The 12,452-nt window shown below is 40.2% G+C and overlaps 1 non-coding gene across 1 annotated transcript; it reads left to right on the top strand.

The window, feature by feature from the left end:
- The first annotated feature begins 1,236 nt into the window (after positions 1–1,236).
- LOC112732169 (small nucleolar RNA R71) lies at positions 1,237–1,344 on the top strand. The gene has a single exon (XR_003167906.1). It is a non-coding gene; the product is annotated as a small nucleolar RNA R71 (small nucleolar RNA).
- The last annotated feature ends 11,108 nt before the right edge of the window (positions 1,345–12,452 follow it).

The raw sequence follows: 12,452 nt of genomic DNA on the forward strand, positions 1-12,452 counted from the left end.
AAAGATTCCCAGTTTCTCTATTACAGAGAGGGGCATGAGGTTTATCCCTGAACCAAGGTCACACAGAGCCTTTTCAAAGATCATGATGCCTATGGTACAAGGTATTACGAACTTTCCAGGATCCTGTTTCTTCTGAGGCAATGTCAGTTGATCCAGATCACTTAGTTCATTGGTGAACAAGGGAGGTTCATCTTTCCAAGTCTCAATACCAAATAATTTGGCATTCAGCTTCATGATTGCACCAAGGTACTTGGTAACTTGCTCTTCAGTAACATCCTCATTCTCTTCAGAAGATGAATACTCGTCAGAGCTCATGAAGGGCATAAGGAGGTTCAATGGAATCTCTATGGTCTCTAGATGAGTCTCAGATTCCTTTGGTTCCTCAAAGGGAAACTCCTTATTGATCACTGGACGTCCCAGGATGTCTTCCTTACTGGGATTTACGTCCTCCCCTTCCTCTCCAGGTTCGGCCGTGTTGACTATGTCAATGGCCTTGCACTCTCCTTTTGGATTTTCTTCTGTATTGCTTGGGAGAGTACTAGGAGGGATTTCAGTGATCCTTTTACTCAGGTGGCCCACTTGTGCCTCCAAATTTCTAATGGAGGACCTTGTTTCATTCATGAAACTTACAGTGGCCTTAGATAGATCAGAGACTAAGTTTGCTAAATTAGAGGTATTTTGTTCAGAGTTCTCTGTCTGTTGCTGAGTGGATGATGGAAAAGGTTTACTATTGTTAAACCTATTTCTTCCACCATTATTAAAGCCTTGTTGAGGATTTTCTTGATCCTTCCATGAGAGATTTGGGTGATTTCTCCATGCGGGGTTATAGGTGTTTCCATAAGGTTCACCCATGTAATTCACCTCTGCTATTGCAGGGTTTTTAGGATCATAAGCTTCTTCTTCAGAAGATGCCTCTTGAGTACTGTTGGATGCAGCTTGCATTCCATTCAGACTCTGAGAAATCATATTGACTTGCTGAGTCAATATTTTATTCTGAGCCAATATGGCATTCAGAGTATCTATTTCAAGAACTCCCTTCTTCATAGGCGTCCCATTACTTACAGGATTCCTCTCAGAAGTGTACATGAACTGGTTATTAGCAACCATGTCAATGAGTTCTTGAGCTTCTACAGGCGTTTTCTTTAAGTGAATGGATCCACCTGCAGAGGTATCCAATGATATTTTAGCTAATTCAGACAGACCATCATAGAATATGTCCAGGATGGTCCATTCTGAAAGCATGTCAGAAGGACACTTTTTGGTCAGTTCTTTGTATCTCTCCCAAGCTTCATAGAGGGATTCACCTTCTTTCTATTTGAAGGTCTGAACATCCACTCTAAGCTTACTCAGCTTTTGAGGAGGAAAGAACTTGGCTAAGAAAGCCTTGACCAGCTTATCCCAAAAGTTCAGGCTATCTTTGGGTTGAGAGTCCAACCATATTCTAGCTCTGTCTCTCACAGCAAAAGGGAAAAGCATGAGCCTGTAGACTTCAGGATCTACTCCATTAGTCATAACAGTATCACAGGTCTGCAAGAATTCAGTTAAGAACTGAAAAGGATCTTCAGATGGAAGTCCATGAAACTTGCAGTTCTGCTGCATCAGAGAAACTAATTGAGGTTTCAGCTCAAAATTGTTTGCTCCAATGGCAGGAATGGAGATGCTTCTTCCATGTAAATTGGAATTAGGTGCAGTAAAGTCACCAAGCATCCTCCTTGCATTATTATTATTTTCGGCTGCCATCTCCTCTTCCTATTCGAAAGTTTCTGAAAGGTGCTTGCTGGATTGTTGTAATTTAGCTTCTCTTAGTTTTCTCTTCAGAGTCCTTTCAGGTTTTGGATCTGCTTCAACAAGAATATTCTTGTCCTTGCTCCTGCTCATATGAAGGAGAAGGGAACAGAATATTCTTAGCGATAGCACATTGGACCATTTTCACTGAGAGGACAGGATGTAGCCATTGACAACGGTGATGCCTAACATACAGCTTGTCATAGAAAGGAGTATGAATGATTGGATGAAGACAATAGGAAAGCAGAGGTTCAGGAGGAACAAGCATCTTCATACGCTTATCTGAAATTCTCACCAATGAATTACATAAGTATCTCTGTCTTTAATTTACGTTTTATTTATCTTTTAATTATTAAATCTCCATAATCAATTGAATCCTCCTGACTGAGATTTACAAGGTGACCATAGCTTGCTTCAAGCCGACAATCTCCGTGGGATCGACCCTTACTCACATAAGGTTTATTACTTGGATGACCCAGTGCACTTGCTGGTTAGTTGTGCGAAGTTGTGACAAAGAACTAAGATTATGAACGTGCGTATTGAGTTTTTAGCGTTGTTACCAAGGAATGGAAACGTCACCATTTCAGCGCACCAGTCGTCATTATTACAAACAATTGGTAGGCAATCATATAAGACATAATGTAATTGAGAGAAGAAAATTGAATTAAAGCTATCTAAACCACACAATCATCAACAATCAAGCAATTGAATGAAATGACATAATTTGTTAATCCAAATCCAACGTAACAAAATCAAACAAATCTAGATCTAAGAGATTGAATCAAAAGAGCACCAATTGAGAGTAGAAGAAGAGTAGATCTACAACTTATATCAAAGTAAAAGTGAATTAGCAATGGATCTCACCAAGAAATCCAAGGAGAATTGCAATGGAGGAAGTGAAAACCTAGAGAGAAGTTGGAGTTTCTCTCTCTAAAAACCAAATGTAACTAACTCCCTAAAATATCTAGAATTATGACTAATTATCCTAACACACCTAACCCTTGGTCTTCTTAAGCTTTTCCCTCCAAAATTCTACTCCAAAACAGGGCCTGGGACACCTTAAAATCGCTGGTCATGTATTTTGATTAAAAAATCACGTTCGTCCATCGACGCGTACGCGCACGGCACACGTACGCATCCCTAGGGTCTTTTTGCAATCTGCGCGCAGGCGTATGGTGCGCGTGAGCGTCATGGAAAATATGGCCCAGCCATATAGGCACGCCGACTCCTCGCTCGGCTCCACTGCGCTGGCTCTGGGTGTATGCATCCACTCGTACACGCACGGTGCGCGTGCGCGTGCATATGCAAACTTCAAATCTTTAATTTATTCCATGCTCCTTCCATTCATGCATGCTTCTTTCATTCCTCTTAGCCATTTTTGCTCTATAACTTCTGAAACCACTTAACAATCGGATCAAGGCATCAAATGGTAATAGAGGAGGATTACAATATATCAATTTTGATGCAAATGAAGCATATTTTTATCTATGAGGAAAAATGGGGAAAGGAACACAAAATCACGTAGTTTTATATGAATAAGTGTGGAAGATTATTGATAAAACTCTTAAATCTATGCATGATAAATCCTAAAAACGGGGTTTATCAACCTCCCCACACTTAAAGTCTAGCATGTCCTCATACTAAAGGAAGGCAAAAGATCAAAAGATCACAAGGGAGTAGAATTCATGGGATGCAATTCTACCTACATGAATGCAACTAGGGTGTATGCTACTATCTACTTGGTCAAGAGCAATTCAATCTTCCTAGAATACATATATATACGCACATAGGGCAAGATGATGGGCAATGTATGAACTCTACCAATTCTAGTTGTCAAAGTGAAATATGCATAACTTGCATAAAGAACGCTCGCGAGAGCTGGGAACAAGGAATTGAGCTTCGAACCTCTCACCGGAAGTATTTGCACTCTATTCGCTCGGTGTATAGGGTTGATCACTCAATCCTCCCCTACTTCATGCTTCTCCAAAATTTGTTCTTCCTTTAACAATCAACAGTTGTTCTATGCATGCATACATATATCATGAGGTCTTTCCTTAGGTTGTAATGGGGTTAGGGTCAAGGTATGGTTATATATTTGGCTAAGTGGGCTAAGAATTGAATCCTTTGATTAACTTGAGCTTCCCACCTAACCTATGTAACACCCTATGCAATTATGTACTAACCTAACTACCCATTCCTCACTTTTTCACATACTCATGCATTTACTTTTGATCATTACACATATGTATTGATTTGTCTCTAAGCCTTACTTTGGGGTATTTTGTCCCCTTTTCTCGCTTCTCTCTTTTCTCTCTTTTTTTTCTTTATTTTTTTTCTATATATATTTCTTTCTTTTCTTTTCTTGTCTTTTCTCTTTCTCTTTTTTTCTATACACATATGTGTGTATATGTATATATTTTTTTCTTTCTTTTTTTTCTTTCAACTTTATACAAGAATGTCAATGCATAAGGTCTATACATTTAATTAACACATGAGTATGTATCCACTTCCCAATATTTTCAACAAAAACAACATGCTTTTATCTCAACCAATGCTCCCCCCCCCCACTTTCCCACACTTGAATGGCACACACGCACTAGCCTAAGCTATTAAAGGATTCAAATAGGGACATTCATGGTTTTTCGCCTTTGGCTTATGATGTGCTAGAATTAAGAATAAGCAGGTTAAGCATAGGCTCAAAGTTGGTTGCAAAAGTTGTTATAAGGTAAGTTCATTTGGGTAAGTAGCTAAGTGAATTGATGGCCTCAATCATGCACATGCATCCATATATATAACAATGGACATATAGAGTCAAACAAATTAAAGATCATAATCATAGAGAGAGAACAATGCACACAAGAAGGAAAGTAAGTGGTTATAAGATGTAACCACATAATTAGGCTCAAAACTCACTTGCTTGTGTTCTTGACTCAAAATCCATGTTCCAAATTACATTCTTCGAACAAGCTTAGCATAAAAAATTTTCAAGAATCGGTAGAGTTGCCCTAAAATTCTAGTTTACTAGGAGAGAAGTCATTACTCTAACCATGTGGATTTATTAAGAGATACTAATATGCATAGGGGTTAAAAGGGTGAGAAACCTAATTATGCAATCTACCCTAAGTAACAAAAAATGATTTAAAATTTATTCGGGTGTTACCTATGAAGACCGGTCGGCCGACCGACCTCCCCACACTTAGAAGTTGGCACGGTCCTCCGTGCCTTGAGTGAGACGCAGTGGTTGATCGGTTTCCGAGTGTCCATCCTTTTCTTCATTATCGCTTTCCTCATTATCGGTGTCGGTGGACGTGGAAATTTCCGGTTCTTCCATAGGTGGTGCTAGGCAACTTAGAAGCTTCTTGACAAAAGCGTATCAGCGTTGGCTACACCGCTCATAACGGTCAAGCTTCTTGTGGAGCTCCTCTATACGTTGCATGAATGACTTTGGTGGTGCAGATGAGTTGGAGGGGATGCTCATAGGGACGGCTAAGTTCGGCTCTTCGGTGTCCGCCGGAGGGTAAAGATATCTCCCGTTTGGAACAATATCGCCATCCATCGGGATCATGGCCCTTCGATCCTTGGTTTCTTGAGGAACACCGGCTGCGGCAACTAAGTCGGTCACTAGAGCAGGAAAGGGTAGGTTCCCCTTAGCATAGATGCGGCCCATTGCTTGGCAAATGAGACGGGGGATATGCACCGGTCTCTCTGTGAGGACACACCAAACCAACAAGGCTAACTCGGCAGTGATAGATGATGATGCACGGAAACTTGTCTCTCAACAATTTTCCTTCGGCAAGTATACCGAATTGTCGTCAAGTAAAAACTCACAATAGAGTGAGGTCGAATCCCACAGGGATTGATTGGTCAAGCAACTTTAATTGGAAGAATGTTCTAGTTGAGCTAAGCAGAATTTGGTCTGAGAATTGCAAGAAATTAAATGGCAGGAAAGTAAATAGCAGAAAATGTAAATGCTGGAAGTAAAGAGCTGAAAATAAATGGCGGAAAGTAAATTGCAGGATTGTAAATGGGAATGGGGAAGATGCTCATAAAACTAAATTGCAGAAATTAAAAAGAATGGATGAGATCAGAATGGGGAATTCATTGGGTTTAGGAGATGTTGTATTCTCCGGATCAAGTTCATTTTCATCTCTTCCTCAATCAATGCGTTCATTGATCTCCTTGGCAATCTTAAGTGATCGAATTACAATTCCTTGTAATTCCATCTCTCAAATCTTGATCAATAGCCAATTCCTTGGTCAATTGCTCATGAGAAGAGATGAAGTATGGTCACTGATTATACCACATGCATTCCCAAATCAAGTGTTGGTAGAATTATAGTCACCATATCCTTCCAACCCCAATTTGGTCCAACATGAGAAAGCATTTCTGGCAGGATCTATTCATTCCTCTTCCAAGGTTCAGAAGAGATCCAAGTATGAATAGCTTCTTTTCCAAGATAACTACCCAATTGAATGAAGACTGAAAGCTTTCTAGTAAAATCAAGAGAAAAGATAGAAGAAGAATAATGAAAACTAATATTGATCCATCAAATTACAACAGAGCTCCCTAACCAAATGAAGGGGGTTTAGTTGTTCATAGCTCTGGAAATGGAAAACAAAGATGGAAGATCCATTCTCAAAAATAAACTAGAAGTGCAGAGTAAATTATACAGAGAGTAGTTCTCAAATTTCCAACTCCCCAAAAGCTCCTTCTCTAATTCAAAACTACCCCTATATATACTACTCTTCTGATCTTCTAGTTGGTTCTTCAAGTCTTAGATATGGGCCTTTGGATCATGAGTTTGAAGCAGTTATCCTCTTCAGTGGGCTTAGCTTTACTTGCAGAGAGAAAGTGTGAAGTAGGTAGGGTATTTAGCTCAGGACGTTAGTGGCGTTAACGTTAAGTGAGAGTGTGGGTTCTAGAACGTTAGTGACAATCACCTTTTTCACTAACGTTCCTACCCCAGGGATGATCCACGTTAACTTCAACGTTAGTGGCACCAACGTGACCACTAACGTTGCCTCTTGGTCCTTCGCACACGTTATTGGGAATCACCTTTTCCAATAACGTTGAGAATCCTCCCTTTCTCCTACGTTAGAGTCCACGTTAACTTAGTTAACGTGGCTCTTAACGTAGGCTTGCCAATCCTTCGAGAATGTTAGTGACACTTACCTTTGTCACTAACGTTCCAAGATGCCCCTACTTCCCATGTTAGAATCCACGTTAACTAAGTTAACGTGGCTTCTAACGTGGTGATGATAGCCATCTCCAACGTTAGTGACAAGGTGAGTGTCACTAACATTGGCTCGTCATCCTTTCCTCTACGTTAGCTTCCACGTTAACTAAGTTAACATGGGAGTTAACGTGGCTCATAGTGGCTCATTGTGGCTCATTCCAACGTTAGTGACAAAGGTGAGTGTCACTAACGTTGGCGATTATTTGCTTTCTCCACGTTAGCTTCCACGTTAACTAAGTTAACGTGGGCGTTAACGTGGCTCAAAGCGGCTTAGTCCAATGTTAGTGACAAAGGTAAGTGTCACTAACGTTGGCCATTCTTTTGCTTCCTAACGTTAGAGTCCACGTTAACTAACTTAACGTGGCCCTTAACGTGGCCAATATGAGCTTGGTCCAACGTTAGTGACAAAGGTGAGTGTCACTAACGTTGGCTCCACTTTCTTCTTCCACGTTAGAGTTCACGTTAACTTAGTTAACGTGACTCTTAATGTGGGCTATGATGGCTTCGAGGACGTTATTGGCGATTACTTTTCTCATTAATGTTGCAAGCTAGCTCCCATTCCACTTAGTGGTCACGTTAGTTAGACTAATGTGGCTGCTAACTGATGACAAGTCATCTTAGCCTAGTTTCACTAGCCTTTTTCTTTTGTTTTCAATTGAATTATGCACTTTCTTGAGCCATAAGCAAGCCAATTGGGTAGATTTTCATGTTTCCTTTGATTTAATCAACCATGTATGAATTCATGCTATTTCATGAGGTTTTATGCTATAATTGTCACATATTATGAAGGAATGAATATCTCATGATTTTGAGCATAGCTTTGATGTGTTTGGTTGATTAATGATAGGTGAAGAAAGCTTGGAAAAAGGTTGATGCAAGAAGGAATGGCTAGGAGGAATGACTTGAGTCTTGGATTAATTATGAACCAGGAAGCAAAAGCTGGACCAAAAGTTAGCCCCTAACTTTTTGGCTAACTTTTGGGCAAAAGCTGGAGCAAAAGTTAGCCCCTAACTTTCTGGCTAACTTTTGGGCAAAAGCTGGACCAAAAGTTAGCCCCTAACTTTTTGGCTAACTTTTGGCATGAAAAACACTCCCTGGATGCACCAAAAGTTTGCGTCAACGTTAGCCCCTAACTTTTTGGCTAACGTCGGCGCTTGAAAAACTCCCTGGGCTAGCAAAAGTTTGCGCCAACGTTAGCCCCCAACTTTCTGGCTAACGTTGGCGCCATGAATAACTAAGGGGAGGCCAACGTTGGAGCTTTCCCTTTGAGTTTTCAGAGAGCTTTCTTTTCTGGTTTGATTGAGAGCTCATTTTTACATTCTAGCATTGTTGTCTTAATTCAAGAGAATTTGGGAGGAGAATTGATCTCTCTTCTTCCTTGTTCTTGCCCAGCACTCTTTACTTTTCTTGTTTTGGATCTTGGGTGGAGAATTGAAGAACTTCTGTTTCAATCTCACCTTGGGATCTTGTTTAATTTTCTGCTTTATTGAATTTCAGTTTCGGTTAATTGTTCTTCATCTACTTTCTTTGCAATTTACAATTTCCTTTGCAATTGTTCTTGTTGGATCTAGCAAGGCATTGAGATCTAGACTTGGTTTTCTAGTCTCTTGGGTCCTGAGATCTGGAATTCCCATTTCCCATTCCCTGTTTACTATTTTCCTGCTCATTTACAATTCTGTTTCTAGATCTGATTCGATCCAAGTGTTCTTCTATTCCTCTACTTGTTGAATTTTACTTTTCCTTGTTTAATTTCGGCAAATCCAACTCCCAATTCCCTTTACAATTCAAGCCATTTATATTTCTTGCACTTTAATATTCTACAATTTACATTTCTTGCGTTCTAAGTTTCGGCCATTTAATTTCTTGTTCTTTAAGATTCAGCCCTTTAAATTTCAGCTCTCTTTAATTTTATGCCAATTACCCATTCCCTTTACTTTCTATGCAATTTAAATTCTGCAAATCACAAATCTCTCAACCAAATCTTGATTCGCTTGACTAAATCAACCACTAAACTAAAATTGCTCAATCCTTCAATCCCTGTGGGATCGACCTCACTCACGTGAGTTATTATTACTTGATGCGACCCGGTGCACTTGCCGATTAGTTTTGGGTGTTTTGGAGAAATTCGTTTCTCCGCGAAAATAACACATCAAGTTTTTGGCGCCGTTGCCGGGGATTGATTAGATTGACAATGATTAAGTGAGGTGGTGATCTAGATCTAGCATTTTTATTTTCTGTTCCTTTAATTTTCAATTAACCCACTAACTGTTTGAATTTTTGCTTAAGCTAACTAAAACTTCATTCTAGCAGTAGATTAAAGTGTCACTGGTTTGTGTGTTTCTTATGTTCTACTTGTATGTCAGGTACAAGAAGAAATACACCCATTTTTCATGAACAAGACGAAAGAACTCTTAGAAGGTTAAGAAGAGCTGAAAGAGGGAAAAATATTGTTGGAGAAGAGGAATCAGAAGAAGAATTCCAAGATATGGAGGAACATTCAACTAATCCACCAGGTGGAGCAGACAACAACAATAACAATCCACCCCAGAGGAGAGTTTTAGCTTCCTATACTTTTGCAAATCCTAGACATTGTGGAAGTAGCATTTTAACTCCAAATGTCAATGCAAACAATTTTGAACTAAAGCCACAACTCATCACTTTGGTTCAAAACAATTGCTCTTTTGGTGGAGGACCACTTGAAGATCCGAACCAACACCTATCCACCTTCTTGAGGATTTGTAACACTGTTAAAACTAATGGTGTGCCTCCTGACAGCTACAAGCTATTGCTATTCCCATTTTCTCTCAGAGACAAGGCCACTCAATGGTTGGAATCCTTTCCAAGAGACAGCATCAACAATTGGGATGATTTGGTAACCAAGTTTCTTGCCAAATTTTACCCACCTCAAAGGATCATAAGGTTGAAGACTGAGGTACAAACATTTACACAAATGGAAGCTGAACCCATCCATGAGGCATGGGAGAGAAACAAGGCTCTAATTAGGAAATGTCCTCCTAAAATGTTCACTGAGTGGGATAAGCTGCAGAATTTCTATGAGGGCTTAACATTGAAATCTCAAGAAGATTTGGATCATTCAGCTGGAGGTTCCTTGCAACTCATGAAAACTGCAGAGGAAGCTCAAAATCTCATTGATATGGTGGCTAACAACCAATATTTCTTTGCTCATCAAAGAAACCGCCAACCATCACAAAGAAGAGGAGTAATGGAGCTAGAAGGAGTGGACTCAATCTTGGCTCAAAACAAGATGATGCAGCAGCAAATTCAACAACAATTTGAGCAAATGGCCAAGAGGATTGATAGCCTCCAAGTTGCAGCAGTTAACACAAGCCAACCATCATCCACATGGGGGCAAAATGAAGAAACTCAAGAAGAACAACAATAAGAGCAAGTACAGTATATGCACAACCAAGGACCGAATGAAGTGTATGGTGATACATACAATCCATCCTGGAAGAACCACCCAAACCTCAGATGGGGAGATAATCATACCCAAAACCAACAACCATGGCAGAGAAACTCAAACCAAAACAACCCAAGAAGCAACCAAAACCACAACCAGCAGCAGACTAACCAAAACCCCTACAGAAAACCTCAAAACAACTACCCCAACCCCAACCAGTACCAATCTAATAACCAACCCACCAACCAAAATACCTACCATCCACCACCCACATCTCATAACCCACCTCAAGTATCACCTGAAGCCCAAAGAATCACTAACTTGGAGGCCGTGATAGACAAAATGTTGAAACACCAGGAAATGACAACCAAGAATCATGAAGCATCCCTGAAGAGCCTAGAGAGACAGATGGGGCAAATCTCCAAACAGATTTCTATTGAGAGACCTTCAAGCTCACTGCCGAGTGACACAATTCCAAATCCTAAGGAATAATGCAAGGCAATACAATTAAGGAGTGGGAGAACATTGATGAGCAACAATGACACTACTAAGAAGCAAGTAGAGAGCAGCAAAAGACCAATAGAAGAGGAATAGCCAACACACACAGAGGAAGCCAATGATGATGATGTAATGGCAAGCAAGGAAGCTTCAAAGCAAACTCAAGCAAAGGAGGAACAATCAAAAATTCCAAAAAAAGGGAATGAAGCAGTTGAAGAGCCAACCAAGAATCAAAAGCAACAAGCAGAGAAAACCTTTGTACCTCCACTGCCATATCCCCAGAGGTTCAACAAAGAAACCAAGGACCAACAATTTCATAAGTTCCTTGAAACTTTCAAAAAGCTGGAAATCAATATTCCCTTGGCTGAAGCACTTGAGCAAATGCCTCTGTATGCCAAGTTTTTGAAGGAGCTTATCAACAAGAAAAGAAGTTGGCATGAGAAGAAAACTATACTGCTCACTGAGGAATGCAGGGCTTTCATTCAAAAAGGGTTTCCCCCTAAGCTTGAAGATCCAGGGAGCTTTTTGCTACCTTGCACCATTGGGGAATTAACCATCACTAAAGCAATGTGCGATCTAGGAGCAAGTATCAACTTAATACCATCCTCCTTGGTAAAAAAGCTGCATATAGAGGAAGTTAAACCAGTACAGATATCTCTAGAGCTAGTAGATAAGTCAACAGTATACCCCAGGGGTATGATTGAAAACCTTCTGGTCAAGGTGGATAATTTCATATACCCTGCAGATTTTGTGGTTCTAGATTCAGAAGGGGATGATGGTGACTCTATTATTCTGAGAAGGCCATTCTTGGCCACTGCTAGAGCTATCATAGACATAGAGGAAGGAGAATTAACTCTCAGAATACATGACAAGAGTATCACTCTGAAGGTGTTACCAGAAGCACAGTTTGGTAATGAGAAGAAAAACTATATGGAACTTGACAAGGAAGAATCACAGTTAAAGGAAGAAAGCAACAAGGCGATTCACAACAACATCCCAGGGCAAAAGATTGTGCACTGATGAAGAAGTCCAAGAGAATATTGGAGTATTAGCCACTGAAAGGATGAAAGATCCCCAAGGTAAGCCTACGGCCAGAAAAGAAAGGTCAACAAAAGAAAGGATGAAATGCAGAAACAACACAAAAAGGGGTTGGAAGAACAGGAAGATTCCAACAGAGGGGCTTTCCAAAGGTGACAAAGTGCAACTAACATATCAACAGCTGGGAGCAAGCCAATAGATTGATGACTATTACACTGTCAGCAACATACTCTCATTAGAGCACGCTGAAATTGAACACCAGAGAACAAAGAGGAGGATCACAGTCAGGGGAGACAAGTTGAGGCACTGCAACCCTCAACCACCATAAAAGAAGGCTCCAATGTCAAGCTAGTGACAATAAAAGAGCGCTCCATGGGAGGCAACCCATGATTTAAGATTTATGTCATTTTAAATTCAATAAGCTATGATCATCTGAGCATGAAATTTGTTTTCATGGACTAACTCAATGAATGC

The sequence above is a fragment of the Arachis hypogaea genome, chromosome 12 (genome assembly GCF_003086295.3).
Source record: "Arachis hypogaea cultivar Tifrunner chromosome 12, arahy.Tifrunner.gnm2.J5K5, whole genome shotgun sequence".
Taxonomy (NCBI): domain Eukaryota; kingdom Viridiplantae; phylum Streptophyta; class Magnoliopsida; order Fabales; family Fabaceae; genus Arachis; species Arachis hypogaea.